This window comes from Erpetoichthys calabaricus, chromosome 2 (genome assembly GCF_900747795.2).
Source record: "Erpetoichthys calabaricus chromosome 2, fErpCal1.3, whole genome shotgun sequence".
NCBI classification, from domain to species: Eukaryota; Metazoa; Chordata; class Cladistia; order Polypteriformes; family Polypteridae; genus Erpetoichthys; species Erpetoichthys calabaricus.
Window position 1 is genome coordinate 349,753,246 of NC_041395.2, and position 19,224 is coordinate 349,772,469.

Sequence of the window (19,224 nt, forward strand, 5' to 3'; positions counted from 1 at the left end):
CAGAGGTCTTAGTTAAGAACACATTTATTTCTTTAATATTTTGCAATTAATTTCTACTACATGTGCGCTGACAAATTGATTTTTTTTTATTTATTTTTTTTTTTTTTTTAACAATACTTCTTATTTACCGACCACCAAAACAACACCCTGATTTCATTATGGAAATGAATTAGCTGCTCTCATCTTTCTGTACAACATCATCAAATGTACCGATTCCTGGAGATCTGAACATTCATGTGGACACACCTTCTAATTATTCTGCTGCCCAGCTCTTAGAGCTCCTGGACTGCCTAAATCTGAGGTAACTTGTCGAGGTCCCCACTCACAACAAGGGCCATACACTCGATTTAGTCATTACTGACTCAGTCCTCATCTCTGACCTCCAAATATTTGATCTGGGTGTTTTCGATCACAAATTTTGTCTCAATGGATTTACTCACAAATTCACTATACTCTAAACCAGCAGTTCTCAAACTGTGGAGCGCGCCCGAATGTTGCCATATGTGGCGTAATTTCACTACTCGTAGGGAAATTTTAAACTTGTAGTGGTGTACTGGCAGCAAAAAATATAGGAATAAATTTTATTAGGGCTTCAGAAAAACGTTAGGGGGGGGGCGCGATTAAAACTGTTATGAAAACTCGGGTCGCAAATACTTAAAGGTTGGGAAGTGCTGCTCTAAACCACAGCACTGAATTCACTTCAGAAACCTGAGAAAAATAAATTGGACTGATTTAAATGCTGACATTAAGAACTTCTCCATTGCTCCCCACCTTTCTTCTGCCAGTGAATTAGTCGATTACTACAACAATGGGCTCCACAACATCCTTGAGACCCAAGCCCCAGTTAAATCATGAGTGGTCTCTTTTGTAAAATCTGCCCCGTGGTTTACAAGTGAGCTTCGACAGATAAAAACAGCTGGGAGAGCCCTCGAGCAGCATTTTGTTGCAACCAGTTCAACGGTCCACAAATTAGCTTATCAGGAACACCAAAAACGCTACTCCAGGGCACTGACCACTGCCAGATCTCAATACTATTCAAATTTAATCAACAGTAGTCCTGGAAATTCCAAAACAACTTTTTTCTGTGATAAATCATTTACTCAATCCTCACACCTACGCCTGTAATAATTTCACAAAGAAGCAGTGCAATAATTTTATTGAATATTTCACCTCTAAAGTGGACATCATCCGCTCCTCATTGTCTGCCTCCAGCCCTCCATCGCTGGATGTTTCTACATCAAAGCCAATGGGCTGCCTTTCCCAGTTCCTCTGTACCACAATTAAAGAAGTTGAAGGCATTATACAGAGGATGAGACCTTCAACGTGTTCATTGGACCCTTTCCCTACTCTTCTGGTAAAAGCTAATGTATCAGATGTAAGCCCTCTTATTGCTGATACCATTAATCACTCTCTCGAGTGGCTTAGTCCCAGGGGCCTTGAAAACCGCAAAAATTACACCTCATTAAAAAAAATCCTCTTCGGATGATAGTTTGCTATCACTTCAGGATCCAATCTCCAACCTTTCATTTTTGTCTAAAGTTTTGGAAAAGGTTGTTTTGGTTCAGCTTCAGGATTACCTCAAAAAATTCAATCTGGTTTCTGAACTTCTCACAGTACAGAGACAGCACTGGTCAGAGTCACCAATGACCTCCTGATGGCTGCTGATCAGGGCTCTCCATCACTCCTTATCCTCCTGGACCTTACAGCTACATTTGGTATGGTAGATCATAATATTCTCCATCATCTTCACTATACAATTGGACTTTCCGGCGTTGCTCTGCAGAGGTTCAAGTCCTATCTTACAGACAGGGCTGAGTATGTGGCCTTGAGGGATGCTAAATCTCATACCCACACTGTCACCTGTGGGGTCCCACAAGGATCAGTCCTTGGGCTGACCCTCTTTAATATCTATATGCTACCCCTGGGTCACATCATCCGCAAGCATGGAGTTTCATTCCATTGCTATGCCAATGATACACAGCTCTATGTGAGACTGGATTTGACTTCTCTTACACTTCCATCAACTTTTTCCTCTTGCTTGAATGAGATTGAGGCCTGGATGTCCAAGAACGTCCTCAAGCTGAACAGCACCAAAACTGAAGCTCTTTTAATTGGCGCACCCCCCCTATCAACTTCGTTCCTCTGTAAACTGTATTTCCTTTTCTGATCGTATCATTACCCTCTCCCCTTCTGTTACAAATCTGGGTGTCAAGTTAGACTCCAATCTGTCATTTGATACACATAGCCATCACCTTTTTAAAATTGCATTCATTCATCTCCGAAACATAGCCAATTTCCGTCCCTACCTCTCCCTCTGTGATGCTGAAAAGCTGATTCATGCCTTTGTCTCATCCAGACTGGATTATTGTAATGCACTCCTCATCGGGATGTCCATGCAGGAAGTGTAAAATAAGCAAGAGTTGCAACATTTCTCCACTTCGAAATGAGGGAGAGGAAAACAAAGTTAGCGAGAGCTTCAGTACCTTTATGTACTTGACACAGGAACTAATGCAGTCACCAGAATTTTCTACCAACAACTTTTTTTTTTTTTTTTTTTTTTTAATAGGAATCTGCCCTGAACTACCGGAGGTATTTCTGAAATTACAGATTATGATCAGAAAGAGAGTATCAGGTATAATAAAACAAGAATTTTAACAAAAGGCATCAGCTTCTCTGCAAAGACACATCATTAAGCAAGAACAGGATTGGAAACAGATTGGTAGGGCAATTTCTTTTTTTTTTTTTTTCAAACTGCAAACTTCCTACAGGTGGAATCCCGTTGTAAGAAAATTCATGGGACTATAAAGTAAACATATTTTGTTATAACGGAAATTATAACAAATAATGGGAAAATATGTATAGTATGGTGACTAATTCACCATCTCCAACGACAGTGGCACAAGGACAGAGCCACAGCTGCTCTGCTGCGTCCAGTGAACAGTAAGCCAAGGGCAGTGCAGATGGTTGTCTTCGGCAGGGTCAGGTTTACTGTATAATGTGCTTGTTGCAGGACGTTTGGGGTTGACCTGATCTTCCTTGCATTCTGCTGGTCTGCCACTGTGGTGATTCCTAGCCACTGGTGGTGTTCTAATCTGAAGATGGGAGCTAAAGTAGGACGACTGCCCGTGTCACAGCTCCTAATAGCTGTACCTGCTTTCTCTATACAGTAATAAAGTTCTTTGGAAACCTGGACTTGCTTTCCTGTCTCTTGTGCAACTCTGTGACCCAAGCTTGACAAAACCTGTATAATAAAACAGCGCATCTTAAACTGCAAAAAATATTTTATTTGAAAATGAGACTTTTTATACAAAGTATGAAAACAGAATGAAAATGTGGAGCATTGACTCAGAATTCGGCTATACCTGCATGATGTTGTGCCTACACACTCGCTGAAAATCTGAGACAGCCCAACCCTGGAACTTTCTTTTGGTCTAACAAGAGAGAGACAGCCTGTTGCAGGGTTCCCAAGACTCAGACAAAGTATAGGTGTGGTATTAAGTATTTTATGCATGTACATTATACAGAAATGTACATTTCATTAAAACAAAATCTGTTAAACATGATGTTGTATGAACGTTTGTGTGGACCAACAAAACGTATTTGTTATTCTGAAAATGTCATTACTTCAGTATTCACTATATGGGGATTTGACCTGTATAAAGTGAAATTGGTAAAGCAGACTTTACCAGAGAGTGAAGACCGGAATATTAGCCTTTACATTAAAGTGGAGTAATAAACTAAGAAAAAGGAATTGGAGGAGGCATCCTCTGCATTTACGCAAACGGCAACAGCAGCTACTAATTTAGACTTTAATTTATTTACACTGCTTGTCCAGGTTTGGAAGGCGTGTGTTACCAGCTCACATTTTCAATTAGAAAAAGATAAAGAAGAAATTGAAATTACTGCTTAGTAAAGCAATAGGCTTGTTGGCTTAACAGCAAACTTTATTCCTCTTAACAAATCCAAATTTCTTCAGCATGTTAGCCTTGTACCTTCTTGACAAACATTCTAAAACCATTTGATAGATTTGTGGCTTTTTTAAAGGTTTGCACAGTGTTTATTATTTGTGTGTGTCAAACAGTACATAAAAGCTTTGGCATGAAACAAGTGCTGCATAACTAAAATGGTAATCCGTATTTATAATTACACCTCAACAATTAGGAACGGCTAGCTGGTACACTGGGAAAAAAAAAAAAAAAAAAAAGTAATTATAGTAAATGTACCTTTGAACAGCAAGCAAACGGAGGTGCAATAAATGATTAAAACCTATAAGTACATGTATATTAGCATTTAACTGCAAATATTAATTAATTTAATCTGTGTGTGTCTATTTTGTTACACAAATGGTGAAAATATTTTCAAGTAAGCTTTGTTCTAGATAAGTATATTACAGAAGAAATTGAACAATTTAATCTTGTAATTATAAGAACATTTTCTTTAATGCCATGTATATTATGGATAAATATTTTTTCTACACATTTTATTAGTTAAAAAGGTATGCATTTTAATTGGAATTGTTTTTTTTTTTTATTTATTTTTTACTATTTTTGTGGTCACTGAACAATAAGCCTACATAGTTTCATTTTGCTATTAAACAAACAGTTGTCAATAGTTTAATTATAAAAATACCAAAGTTAACACTTTAATATATACCATAAAGCTTCTCTGTGACTGGTTAAGCAGGAGCTCACTTGATCCAGTAACGCTATTAGTGATCGGTATTGTCCCTGAAAAAAATCCGATGCATATGGGCTACACATTTGTGATCCAGGAGAAGTAGGCATAAAAATAGTGCACTTTCACTGCAAACTAATCACAGGTTTGTGATAAAGGGGAACAGAAATGTATACAAGGGGCAGCAACAAAGCAAAGAGCTGTGATTTAAAGATTGACTTCATATAATCAGACTTTAACCAAATGTCATCATGATTAAGTTATCCAGACAATAAAAATAAAAATTATAACAAATATAAAAAGAGGATGACAAGCCTGTGCAGATAAGTCACAGGTAAGTAGCAACAAAAAAAAAATGACATACTTTATGAGCAAGTTGCTGTGAGCCAAAGTAGACACACAAGTCTTCTCAGGCGGATTCTTGAGCAGCCAAACCAGGTAGAGTGCAAGTTGTGAAGTTACAGTTAGGTCCATAAATATTTGGACAGAGACAACGTTTTTCTCATTTTGGTTCTGTACATTACCACAATGAATTTAAAATGAAACAACTGAGATGCAGTTGAAGTGCGGACTTTCAGCTTTAATTCAGTGGGGTGAACAAAACGATTGCATAAAAATGTGAGGCAACTAAAGCATTTTTTGAACACAATCCCTTCATTTCAGGGGCTCAAAAGTAATTGGACAATTGACTCTTTGGCTATTTCATGGGCAGGTGTAGTCAAGTCCATCGTTATGTCCTTATCAGTTAAGCAGATAAAAGGCCTGGAGTTGATTTGAGGTGTGGTGCTTGCATGTGGAAGATTTTGCTGTGAACAGACAACATGCGGTCAAAGGAGCTCTCCATGCAGGTGAAAGAAGCCATCCTTAAGCTGCGAAAACAGAAAAAACCCATTGGAGAAATTGCTACAATATTACAAGTGGCAAAATCTACAGTTTGGTACATCCTGAGAAAGAAAGCAAGCACTGGTGAACTCAGCAACGCAAAAAGACCTGGACGTCCACGGAAGACAACAGTGGTGGATGATCACAGAATCATTTCCATGGTGAAGAGAAACCCCTTCACAACAGCCAAGCAAGTGAACAACACTCTCCAGGGGGTAGGCGGGTATATCGATATCCAAGTCTACCATAAAGAGAAGACTGCATGAAAGTAAATCCAGAGGGTGCACTGCAAGGTGCAAGCCACTCAAAAGCCTCAAGAATAGAAAGGCTAGATTGGACTTTGCTAAAGAACATCTAAAAAAAGCCAGCACAGTTCTGGAAAAACATTCTTTGGACAGATGGAACCAAGATCAACCTCTACCAGAATGATGGCAAGAAAAAAGTATGGAGAAGGCGTGGAGCAGCTCATTATCTAAAGCATAGCACATTATCTGTAAAACACAGTGGAGGGAGGCAGTGTGATGGCTTGGGCGTGCATGGCTGCCAATGGCACTGGGACACTAGTGTTTATTGATGAGGTGACACAGGACAGAAGCAGCCGAATGAATTCTGCAGTGTTCAGAGACATACTGTCTGCTCAAATCCAGCTAAATACAGCAGTCAAATTGATTCAAGATACAGATGGACAATGACCCAAAACATACAGCCAAAGCAACCCAGGAGTTTATTAAAGCAAAGACGTGGAAAATTCTTGAATGACCAAGTCAGTCACCTGATCTTAACCCAATTGAGCAGGCATTTCACTTGTTGAAGACTAAACTTCAGACAGAAAGGACCACAAACAAACAGCAACTGAAAGCCGCAGCAGTAAAGGCCTGGCAGAGCATTAAAAAGGAGGAAACCCAGCATCCGGTGATGTCCAGGAGTTCAAGACTTCAGGCTGTCATTGCCAGCAAAGGGTTTTCAACCAAGTATTAGAAATGAACATATTTCCAGTAATTTAATTTGTCCAATTACTTTTGAACCCCTGAAATGAAAGGATTGTGTTAAAAAAAATGCTTTAGTTGCCTCACATTTTTATGCAATCGTTTTGTTCACCCCACTGAATTAAAGCTGAAAGTCTGCACTTCAACTGCATCTGAATTGTTTCATTTCAAATTCATTGTGGTAATGTACAGAACCAAAATTAGAAAAAAGTTGTCTCTGTCCAAATATTTATGGACCTAACTGTATGTCTAAACCGTACAGATATCTGGTATAGTTCTAGTTACCACACTCCAAGAAACAACAAAGCACAACAGAAATTTCAGAAGAGGTAAGTAAATAATGTCTGGTATTGTGCAGTATAAGCAGTAAGAAAAGGTTTAAGATTTAGGGTAATATGACATAAGGTTTTAGAATTTTGAAGGAATTTAGGAGGGTGTACTTAAATAAGAAGATCGCTTGACAAACTTACACAGAGCTTCATTTTGTAAAAACATAGGAAGAATTTTTTTATACAGAGACCTCTAGCTTAAGATTTGAAGCTCAACATTGGCAAAACACAGGGAAAGGTACCAGCCCCACTGCTCTACTACTTTTTCTCCTACAACTGCAAGGTCAAATACAGATCCTGTTCCATCATGATGACACAACTGACTCAAAAGTGCCAGAACAACAGACTCACTGTTACATATACTGCAATGTCAGCAAAACCAAGGAGCTCAACATAGACTCAGAAAAGCAGAATGAAGACCATACTGCCATCTGCATTAGGAAGAACACTGTAGAGTGTCTGCAGCTTAAACCTTTTTTTGGAATCACCATCACCAACAACCTGAAATGAACACAACATACAGTATATGGACTAATCGTTAAAATGGCACACCAACACATTTACTTCATTAGACATCTAAGAAATGCCCAAGGTCTTCTAACACACTAAACAACATTTACATATGAACAGACTACAGTAGTTGCACTAACAATCTTGTATGGCACCTACTCAGTGGAGGACCACAAAGCACTACAGAGTGTACTGGATTACTGCTGCACAGCTACCTTCCAGCCAGTGTGTATCATACATAACACATTCTGCCGATGACAAAGTAGACAGCGTTATTAAAGCTCAAGTCATCTTCCACAGTCCCTTTTCAGGATCAGTAATACCACACGATCCAGGGACTGATTGCATCTGGTAACTCAACAGCCATTCATACTGACAATTGTTTTAATTATTAATTATGAAGTTATTAGCTACTTAATCTGTGGCTGGAACTGAATTTCTGTCATGTGTCTGTGGGAGACATGCAAATATTTCATTACAACATTTACGCGTAAGAATCCTAAACTTGAGTAGTGAAGTTAAAAGTATCACTTTGGACATCTTTAAATCCTAGCTCAACGATTATCTGAAAACATTAGACAACTAGGAAATTAGCTCTGTGGGGATAAAAGTCTTACAGTAAAAACTCTACATTAGAAAGGACAACAATATTTTTGACCTTACAGTTTAGGTTTCAGACATTCTCCGTATTAAACGTTCAAACAGATGCTAAACTATTCCGTAGTTTGACAAAGTGTGTTATAATCTTTCTCACATACGAAACTTCAAGATAAAAATATCCTTGTTCTTATAAAAGTTCAAATTTAAACATTGATATTCTATACATAAACCATCGTATTTCTTTCCAAATTTCCCAGTTCAATGATCCACTTTATTTAAAACTAGGCCTAGGTAAAAATACTGATTTTTCCAATTAATCGTTTCTTTTCATTTAAACAATTCAGTATTGATTCTTAAAGTCTCAAGATTGATCGTGTGAACCTCAATGCTGCTAACCTACGATATGGAGATTTGTTTATCTTCAATTTTGGTATCCAATCCAGTAGATGTTGCTAATGCGTCTGTTAAGGCTTTCTACAGAAAAAGCACTTTATGACCTCACATACAATGAGATGGGTCTGGCTGCAGGTAGGACTGCATAAAATGGTGCGTCTTCAAGGGATATCAGTGCCTTCAACACTTAATCAGATGTGTGGACTCCCTACGGATTCAAACAGTGGGTCAGTAATAAACAACTCTATAAAAGCAAAGGCATATGTATGCTGTGCAGCTCAGAAATATTGTTGTAACACAACAAATCTGAGACATCATTTATCTCGACATTACCCATAAACATAATCTCAGTCAACATCCAAACAAGTAGAGCCTAAACTATCTATACTGGAGACGGCAGATTGCTCAAAGCTTCCATTTAATTTGCCTTGTGCCCAAAAAAATAACAATCTGTAGCAGTTTTTATCTGTAAAATTGTTGAAAGTGAGGATTTTTGTAAATAGGCTTTATGAGAATCTTCAGCAAAGCATCACCACGTCTCTCAGGTCAGAAGAGAGAGTAGCCCTAACTTACAACAGCTGAACATCCAGGGCAGCAGATCCCTATGTGACAAATGACATGTCACTACATTAGAAACGATGGGGCACTTGTGGAGGATGTGTTGCACACAAAGCGCACTGCATTCCAGTCACACCGTGAGCAACCTCGCTACCTACAGTATATGCAGAGCTGTTGAGATGGCTGGCTAGCTATTGTTCCAAAAATCTTTCTAGTATTTCCAATGCGCTGATCCATGGCGTGATAACATCAATCACAAGTTTGTGTGATTAGCAAGTCCAATAAACATTACTTCTTTTTAAGCACATGGCTAGCTGAACCGTTACAGTAACAAAAGTCTGCAACGTGCCTCATCCTGACAAGCAAACAGGCAATTGATGGAATTTTCAGAGCAGCCTGCGATTCCAAAGTGAGCGTGTGCACAAAGCAGCTGGTATGAAGTATCTCCATAGGCTGCTCCATGCAGATCATATTAACAGAGCTGAGAGTCACAATGGCTGTTTTTTTTTTCCTTTAATGTTCCATTCATCCACCACCGCTGTCAACAAGTACCAGCACTCGAACCTCATTTTAAAACGCTTCCTTTTTGTCTGAGGAGGAACTGAGAGGACAAATTTGAGACTGATCAACGTGACTGCTACACATCAGCAACTGAAGAGGAGTCTTCCCGCTGTATCTTTAAATAGGTTATTGAATAAAAACTATTAAAGGGGCAATATTTTATTATAATTTTATTTGTAAGATAATATAGAGGTTTTATTAAGTAGATGCCACTGATTGTATTAAAACAAGGAGCACTCCATAATATGATACTTTGATGTGACAATACATAGGGCAGTTAAATTATGGTGAACTTTGATGGAGTGCAGTGTTATGAAATTTTTTTTTTCCTTTTTAAAGAGCAAAGATATTTTACAGCATATCTTCAAATTACTGATTTTAACTGCTTTACTAATCAAGTATTTCTTCTTGAATGTCATTTCATGCTTATGCATATGTTATGAAGTCAGTATGTAGACACCCTTCAAATAAAATGTTACTGAAATTTGCCACAATATATTAATGTTCTCTATACATGATAAAGTAATCTGTAAATAAATAAATAAAGCCACCACTTCAAATATACTAATTTAGTCAAGATAAAATCGATTATCGAATCGGGACATCAGTCCCAATACCCAGCCCAATTTAAGACTTTTGTAATTTAATTTCCAAACACAAACTGCAGTCAGTGTGCATAAAGAAATGGCATTCAACAAGTCTGACAGCAGTTTAAATTGGAGGGTAAAGTGGACTTCTAAAAAAAGATAAAACGCAAACCTACATAAAATGCCGCAAAACATGAAATACAAATGGCAATAATAAACACACAAGAAATTTCATCTAATAGTACATTTCATAAAGTTCAAAGACACACAGTAAACAAACACATATTGGAAAAGCCTTCACATGAAAAATGTAAGTCTGCAGGGTTTGCCCATTAGGGTTGCCACAATACGGAAATATTAACCCACTGCTTTCCTTCTGACTGACCTTTTCTTTCTACATGTGGTCCTTTATACTTGGCTGCCTTGGTTATGAAGAGTTGTAAAATTCATAACTTTGAGATGTTTACACCCAGTTTCCTTGTTTATGCGAGTCCACTTAAAGGACCACTCCACCCAAATATTGTATTTATTTAATCTGTTGATTAGCCTGCTCTATTTGTAGTTATGGCCACGAAAAATGTAATCACATTTTTATAGAGAAGACAGATAAAGTTCTTGACACATTAGGCTACACTGTGGACTAACAATGAAGAAACAGTAAACAATAGCAAAACATCTACGAGGAAAAAAAAAATCTGTTTACTCACATTATATAATCCACACATCACATACCCAGCCATATTTCTCAGAAAATCCCAAACAAGTATCTGTGATAAAATAGCGTTAAATAAAATCCTCCTGTAAACGGCCAGGGAGTTTGCTCAAATGAGAACTGTCTTTTGAACTAAGAATCGGTGTTCGCCCCTCACTCTCTGGTTTGTAGTCCTGCCTGGTAACAACAACAAACATTATGAAAATCTCCATAAAAACAAATCTCATATGACTCATGTCACATAACCCATATGTCAGATATACAGTGGAATGCTCACAGTGCCCCTCCTGTGAATGGTGGGGTGGTGCATTCATATGGGATGCAGCTTTTGAATTCAAGAAATTCCTATACCCTCATTCGATGTTCATTAAGCTATAATGCCATATTCCTGGGTTTAGCAATGCCAGTTTGTGACACTGCACACTTGTGAAAGCACTCTGGATATACAGAAATAGGAGACAGACTTTTACCTGATTGTGTTTCCACTCACTTTTCTCTAACTTTAAACATCTACCCCTCTATTAAAAAAATCATACTTTGCAATGGTCACAGGACATGAAGAGTTATAGTAACCAATGAATGAGCGGTTACTGGACAGGAGTCCTAACCAATGAATGAGGAGGAAGGTGGGTCTTCAACTTAAAAGATCATTCTTGTTTAGGCATACCCAAGAGGGTATTTAACAATATTTTACCCTAAACACATGCATTTTGGACACAATGAGTCACGATGACTGGGTACATTGTTTGGCAAAAACACTTTTTGCTCCTCAATATCTCCAATCTTTAGATTATCTATATGGCCCCTTAAAGAAGTCTCCATTCTGCCAGATGTGCCAAGACTATACCATGCTTCTCTATTCTTGGAATTTGTGAAATAATCTTGCTTTTCTATTTGAAAGGTACCAAACTTACGTACATATATTTAGGATTCTTTTGAAGATGCACCTTTTCATGAAATATTTTGGAACTGCTTAATGTCTTTGTACAGAACAGCTGCTGTTGGACTGACAAAGTTCAGGATACTAATCTGTGCCTTAGCCTAGCTGCAGGTGTAATTATTTATTAATAGCACAACTCCCTCTTCATTTGTTTTTATCTTGTCTGTTGCTTTTGACATTTGCACTTTCTAATCATTTTAAGATACCCTGAATAATGATGTCTGCTAAATAAAATTGTTTGCTGTTTCTACAGCATCGGTCCCAAATAAAGCCTACTGTATGATAAACTTTATCGCCTTTCTCCATAAAAACAAGAGGTTAAAAGTTTTTCTCAGACATCATTACAACAACACAGGATAGGTTAACAAATTAAAAACAAAAAACATTTTTAGGTGGGTAATTCTTTTAAGAGACATGGGCTTCCACCTAACTCGAAATATTTTGGATTGTAATACATACATACATTTTATGTATACTGCGCCTTTCCCATGCTCAAGGCACTTCAGGGTCACAGTAAAGCACAGCAGGGTATAAGTAACATTGGATACAAATATTTTCTGCATAATACACTTAAGCAGACAAATAAAGGAAACAATAAATAGCATAAAGAGGAAAAAAGAATAAAACATTAAATTCAACACTAAAAAAAGCCTGAACAAATAACGTAAAATGTGTTATAACACACACAAATTATCGGAAGGGTCTGGACAGAGAGGTAAATAGAAGGGGTGTAATGTTAGGTTAAATTAAAAGCCTTCCTGGACAGAGGAGTTTTCATTTGATTTTTGAAAGAATGAATTTAGTCAGCTGATTTAACTAACTTTGGGAGGTCACTCCAAAGTCCGGACACTATACAGCTGAAGGCCATGTCACCCATTGAGTGCAGGTTAGTGAGGGGGCACAAGACTGCCAAAATTAGAGGACCTTAGCGGGTGAACAGAAGCAGAGCAATGGAGAAGGCCATTCATGTAGTCCAGTGCAAGGCCATTTAAAGCTTTCTAGGTTAATGATAGTGAAACGTCAAGTAAAATGACTCCTTTTATTGGCTAACTAAAAAGATTACAATATGCAAGCTTTCGAGGCAACTCAGGCCCCTTCTTCAGGCAAGATGTAATAATGATAGAATTTTATATTCAATCCTGTAAAGCAGTGAAGGTGAAGCAGGATGGGTGTGATGTGCTTGCTGTTGCTGGTTCATGTAAGGTCTCTTGCAGCAGAGTTTTGAATTACCTGGAGCTGTGATATAAGATTTGAAGGGGCACCAACTGCCAGTAGTGAGGTACAATAATCGATGTGGGATGTGATAACAGCATGGACAAGCTTCTCAGCATTAGAAAAGGAGATAAAGGAATGAACACGGGATATGTTACGGAGGTGAAAGTAAAAGTTTCTTAATGTGGTTTATGTAGGTGGTATAAGAAAGATTACATTAGTTTGACCAAGAGTGTACATGCGACACAGATATTCTTACTACCTAAAGGCCTCAATGTTCATTCTTTTGAAACATAGGTTTACTTCTATGTCCTCTACTCTCCAGAAATGTGTCCTTTGGTTAGTTTATTAGATCACTCAATTGCTGTACTGGAATTGAGGCTGAGGATCCACCTGTTAATTATATCTCTGGATCAGACTGAATAAAAGTGCTATTCCTTCTCTTGATTCAATTTATGTTTGGCTTCAAATATATTTATTCTTAATTTTTTACGCCACAGGACAGGACAGTAACAAACACTACTGCCTCACAACTACAGTGCTCTGGGCTCAAATCACACGGTCAGTGGCTGTCCAAGTGGTGCCTGCATGTTCTCACTCCAACATTTCCCTAATAATTACCAACAATTCACAAATGGCAGTCCTTGTGCACGAGTGGGCCCTGCTCAGGGTTGATTCCAGCCTTATACCCAGTGCTTTTGCTGCTGCTGAGTTAGGCTCCAGCCCCACATCGCCCCGAACTGTCTTATGCTGGCTGGAGATGTTCTGTTTCTGTTTAATCATGCCCTAACTTCTCCTAAGGTCTAAGAGGCTCTCTATAATAAGTAACCCCCTGGCAAAGGAGGTCCAGTACCCTCATTGTGCTGAATGGTACCAAGTTGGTCTAGTAGACATCATAAGAGACAATGAAGCAATGTGTCAATATACTGTGCTGATGGCTGACACCCTGTACTGTGAGACTTTAACTGATAAGTATGTGCAATTCTAATCGCTTTACACTCAGTAAATACCTACGCTTGGTCAATGTACTTACACACAAGTCTTATACATGCATTTTACTTTAGCCTGCTGCCGTATCCCTGCAATTTCCTTCAGTATTAATAAAGTTTCTATTTATCTAGTCATTACTAGCTTCATGGAACCTTTTATGTTCTGCAGTAGTTGGAGTCAGCCACTGTACCATAACGTGTGTTTACTTTTTGAAGCCTCCCGTGGGAGGGCCTTAAGCCAAGTTATACAATACAAGAATCAAGGTGAAAGTTAAAAAGAAAATTGGGCACAGGACTTGCCAAATGTTGATCCGCACCGACCCACTGTCTTCTGCCCTAACGGACGGCACCCATTCAAAGCTTTTAGGCAAGAAAACTGGGAATGTGACTGCGTAAACGGGGACACGGACATCTCCGCTGCCCTGCCAAGTGTCTAACATGGAGCTCACGGTGGCTGCGAATTCAAAGCAAGTTTTTCCAAATGTTTACAAATGTAAATGCAGGGGCGGAGAAGAACAGGTGACACCCAGAAATGTGCGCTTCGGGTCGACCGTAGGCCCACATACAACAGTACTGTCCCCTTAAACTTGCGGTAAGCAGTTCACTGACTCTACCCAAAGAAAGAAAAGGACGAGAAGGACCGAGCAGCTGCCCCAGCCTGCCGCTCCATGTCGGGGCTCACTTGTTCAGACACGCAATTGCCCGTACAGCCCGCTTTAGATCCCCGAGAATCGCAGACGCAGTTAGCTTGAAACTTCGGACGAATAATCGAAAGGAGCAGGCCGTGTCTAAAAGTGCTCTTTCGAGCTGGAAGTCTCGGCGCCGGTAAAAGTAGACATGTTTCAAGCTCCCCGCTGTCTAGCCGCTTCCAGTTTCAAAGAAGCAAAACACGAACTTGTCAAGTGGCTCCCTGCACGCGCCTCTCAACTCGCTGGCGGTCGAGCACACGAACTTCAACTTCACTGCGTATCAGGAAAACTTCACTTTTGAGCGGAAAGCAAGCGGGCCACAAGTGGGGCCGAACTGCCCAAGAACCCCAGCGCAGGAGACTCCGACTCTCCCAAACACTGCGCAGAGTTATGAACAACTCGGTGCAAAAACAAGAACTGGAAAGAGTGTCTTACCGAAAAAGAGAACGTGCCGCCCGCTCCGTGACATGCAGCTTTAAAGTCTTCCCTTCTAACTGTAAAAGGCTGTAAAACTACCACAGGGACTTTATGCCGGTGAGTGCGAAGAAAATATATTGTTTACAGCAGGTACTTTACAGGCGGGAAAAGATGCATCACCGAACCGGACTTTCCAAGATGGCGGCTATATCAACTTCAACGACCCCTTCCACCTTAGTAAACTACGCGGTCTGTCACTCACTGGAAACGGAAGGCTGTTATTGGAGAGAGTTAATGTCAGTTATCACCGGATGCTGTTTGATTAGTCTGGTTTGTTCTCATTCAATCACGCACAAGTAACGCCCACCCTAGCTGCTTTATGATTGGACACTAGCGGGATGCAGGAAACCGGCTATTTGCGAAACTGTGTCTCGGTGTTTGCCATCTCGGCTCTGACGGGTTCGTTTGAGCCGGAATGGCGCCGGTTAACACCCACCCACCGGTCATTCGCCGGGTGATGATTTGCCACTACCGGCATCAATCAAGGGGTATGGCTTAATCAAAACATAAAAAATACATGTGTTGCTTTTTTCTGCTTGTGACGAGCCATGCTGATATAAATCTGTATTTCGCCTTAACAAAAAACGAAACGAAAAAGATTCACACTGGAAGTTGTTGCTTACATGTATAATTGCATCAGCCGTCCAACCTCGACCGCCCCGTCTACTTCGTTCTTGGATTCGCTGTCAAAGCTTTCCTCAATTGTTTTGAACGCCTTAGCAACAGCATTACGTCTGTTTAGGTGACAGGTTGGCCTACCAATGACTTGCGACGAAGAAGGAGGGGGCGGCAGAAGCGCCAATGAATGAAGGCCAATTAAAAAGTAGGGTGGGCGGGTTCGTCTCGAACACTTCACGATACACTAAAAAGTGGGTTAATCCGATGCGCTGTAGACGGCAGACTGGAAAGTAGCGGAGAAACGCCGGATTTGTTATTGTGGTGGTCGTCGTTATTGTTTTTGTTGTTGTTGGTATTACTGTTTTGACTATTATCACCCAGATATGCAGACGGCGCCTGAGTGGTTTTAATGCTAAGGGAATTGCGGCAGGTATGTGGCGATTGATGCGAACTGGATTAGTCTGGCCGCACTGTGATGAAGTCTGCGTAAGCGGGTTAGAACATGGACGCGTGAGTGGCGTCTCAATAAACAGTCCTGCTGTCCCTTTCAGCCCTGAACCAGATGCCAGCCTGTTTTGTCAAGTGGCATGGAAAGAATCAACAGATGATGTCTTAATAAGCATGCTAATGCATATTAGGCATCGTTTCGAATCATTTGTTTTTCGAGATTTTACCCCAAAAATGTAATTTGCGTATTTTGTGTATTATACTGATTGCCGAAAAGCAACTTTTGCTTTCTAAGGGGTAATGTGACTGCCAGCTGATATCCTTTAATAAACCATCTGTCCATTCATTTTGTTTTCACATCTTTTTCAGATAAATGGTCTATACATGATTTTCACATATTTCACTTTCCTTCAGACTTTGTATGGGCGGTGACAGTTAGATATTTTTATTTAAAAAACCCTGGGTTATTTTTTTTATGTAGTCTTGTTTATTTGTTGTGTATTGTAAAAACCTGGGAAGCAGAGACAGACGATGGATTCAGCCCCCTTAACGCCTACTCAAGGCTAGCAGCCATGCACCCAGGCTGATGGCGCTCAGCAACCGGAAGACACAGATAAAGTGCTTTCTCACAGTGCCATGTCTACATCCCCACTCAGGCTATTCACGGGCCTGCTTATATAGCCGGCTTCTCTGGATATCCCCACCTTCTCCGATAGCCAAGGGCCTCCCAAACAGTATGTCCCGAACCCGGAGTCACCACAGTGCTCTTATCTCAGAACTCATACACTTGTGGGATACATGAAATCCTTCCCTTGGGACACTCAAGGGGTGCGAGGCTACCTGGTCCACCCAGTCTCAATTGAGCCGTGCTCAGTGTGGTTGAGGAGTCCACCAGCGTTACTGCTGAACCAGACCCCATCTTGGGTCATTAGTCAGTTCTGTTCCACTTCTGACACCATTGTAAAGACCTGGAATAGTGAGAGATGGAAGAACGGATTCAGCCACCTTATGCCCGACCGCTAATTTTAGCATTTATGTTTTAAAGAGACTTTTTTGGCGTGAGTATAATCTCTCTATGTGTCTCTCGAATATGACTGGAGACACCACATTTCAGCTGTTTAGCAAGGCCTAACTGTCGAGTTTCTGATGTCCATTTCTGTTCTTTTCACTGAATGTTGACACAGCCCTTCAAGGACTCCAGGGCGTCAAATATACCAGTGATTTTAGAACATCGTGAAGAAACAAGTTAGAAAGAGTCCGCATGGCTTAACATTGAAGTGCATTCGGGGACTCATTGGAGTGTTTTACGTTTTTTTAGGTACGTCATCAAAAAGTCACATGTCATATTTTTATGTATTAAATATTGTTTAAAATAAATTAAATCCCACCAAATACTAAGCTTACATATTACACAGGATGAATAAGAAGAGGGTTAAATAAAACAAATTCAATAAATATAAGTGAATAAAAATTGGAATATTTTGGAGATTCTATATATGGTTGGCAATAGGTATGTAACTCTAAAGATTAGACAACTCAGGAAAACAGTAACAAGTTGACAACTACATGTGGAAAAAAATAGAAAATATCAGTAAGGACACGAATATACAGTATGTAAAGTACAGAAAACATAAACCAAACATTTAACACAGTGAACATTAAAATCTAAACTAATATTAAAAATGAATTCATCCAAGAAAAATACTCAAAAAAGGTAAACAGACTGTATATATGTGTGTGTGTGTGTGTGTGTATATGTGTGTGTATATATATATATATATATATATATATATATATATATATATATATATATATATATATATATATATATATATATATATATATATACACACACACACACACACACACACAGGGTGGTCCAGATCTAATTATGCAATTATTGCTTTGCATTGCATTAAAAGTTGCATAGTTAGATCTGAACCACAATATATACACAATATATATACACAGTCCTATGAAAAATGTTGGGAACACCTCTTAATTCTTTGGATTTTTGTTTCTCATTGGCTCAGCTTTCAAAGTAGCAACTTCCTTTTAATATCTGACACAGTAGGATTTCAGCAGTGGCATTAAGTTTATTGGATTAACAGAAACTATGCAATATGCATCATCACAAAACTAGACAGGTGCATAAATGTGGGCCCCCCAACAAAGATATGACATCAATACTTAGTTGAGCCTCCTTTTGGCCTCTAGACATTGTCCTCCTATATCATCTGATGAGTGTCTGGATTCTGGATGGAGGTATTTCTGACCATTCGTCCATACAAAATCTCTCCAGTTCAGTTCAATTTGATGGACAGCCTGCTTCAAATCATCCCATAGATTTTCTATGATATTCAAGTCAGGGGACTGTGATGGCCATTCCAGAACATTGTACTTCTTCCTCTGCATGTATGCCTTTGTAGATTTCCAACTGTGTTTTGGGTCATTGTCTTGTTGGAATATCCAACCACTGCATGACTTCAACTTTGTGACTGATGCTTGAACATTAACCCTGAAGAATTTGAAGAATCTGACCCTCGACTTTAACACGGGCCCCATGCAAAGCGCTTTTTGTTCTGACCAAATAACTCCATTTTTGTCTCATCGGTCCAAAGAGTACTTTGTTCCAAAATGAATCTGACTTGTCTAAATGAGCATCGACATACAACAAACGACTCTGTTTGTGGCGTGAGTGCAGAAAGGGCTTCTTTCTCATCTCCCTGCCATACAGATGTTCTTTGTGCAAATTGTGCTGAATTGTAGAACGATGTACAGATACACCATCTGCAGCCAGATGTTCTTGCAGGTCTTTGGAGGTGATCTGTGGGTTGTCTGTAATCATTCTCACAATCCTGCCCATATGCCACTCCTGTATTTGTCTTGGCCTGCCAGACCTGCTGGTTTAACAGCAACTGTGCCTGTGGCCTTCCATTTCCTGATTCCATTCCTTATGGTTGAAACTGACAGTTGAAACCTCTGAGATAGCTTTTTGTAGCCTTCCCCTAAACCATGGGACTGAACAATCTTTGTTTTCAGATCTTTGGAGAGTTGCTT

General features: G+C 39.5%; 1 protein-coding gene across 5 annotated transcripts in view; it reads right to left on the reverse strand.

Moving 5' to 3' along the window:
• ppp6r3 (protein phosphatase 6, regulatory subunit 3) overlaps nt 1–15,773 on the reverse strand; it is a 163,914-nt gene extending 148,141 nt beyond the window's left edge. For 4 of the 5 annotated variants that reach the window (XM_051923422.1, XM_051923421.1, XM_028796152.2 and 1 more), the window contains exon 1: nt 15,058–15,240. The gene's annotated coding sequence lies outside the window, so the exon portion shown is untranslated. Of the gene's footprint in view, nt 1–15,057; nt 15,241–15,722 lie in introns of those variants that run through there. The other variant, XM_051923420.1, reaches the window with a different exon arrangement.
• Nucleotides 15,774–19,224: the final 3,451 nt, after the last annotated feature.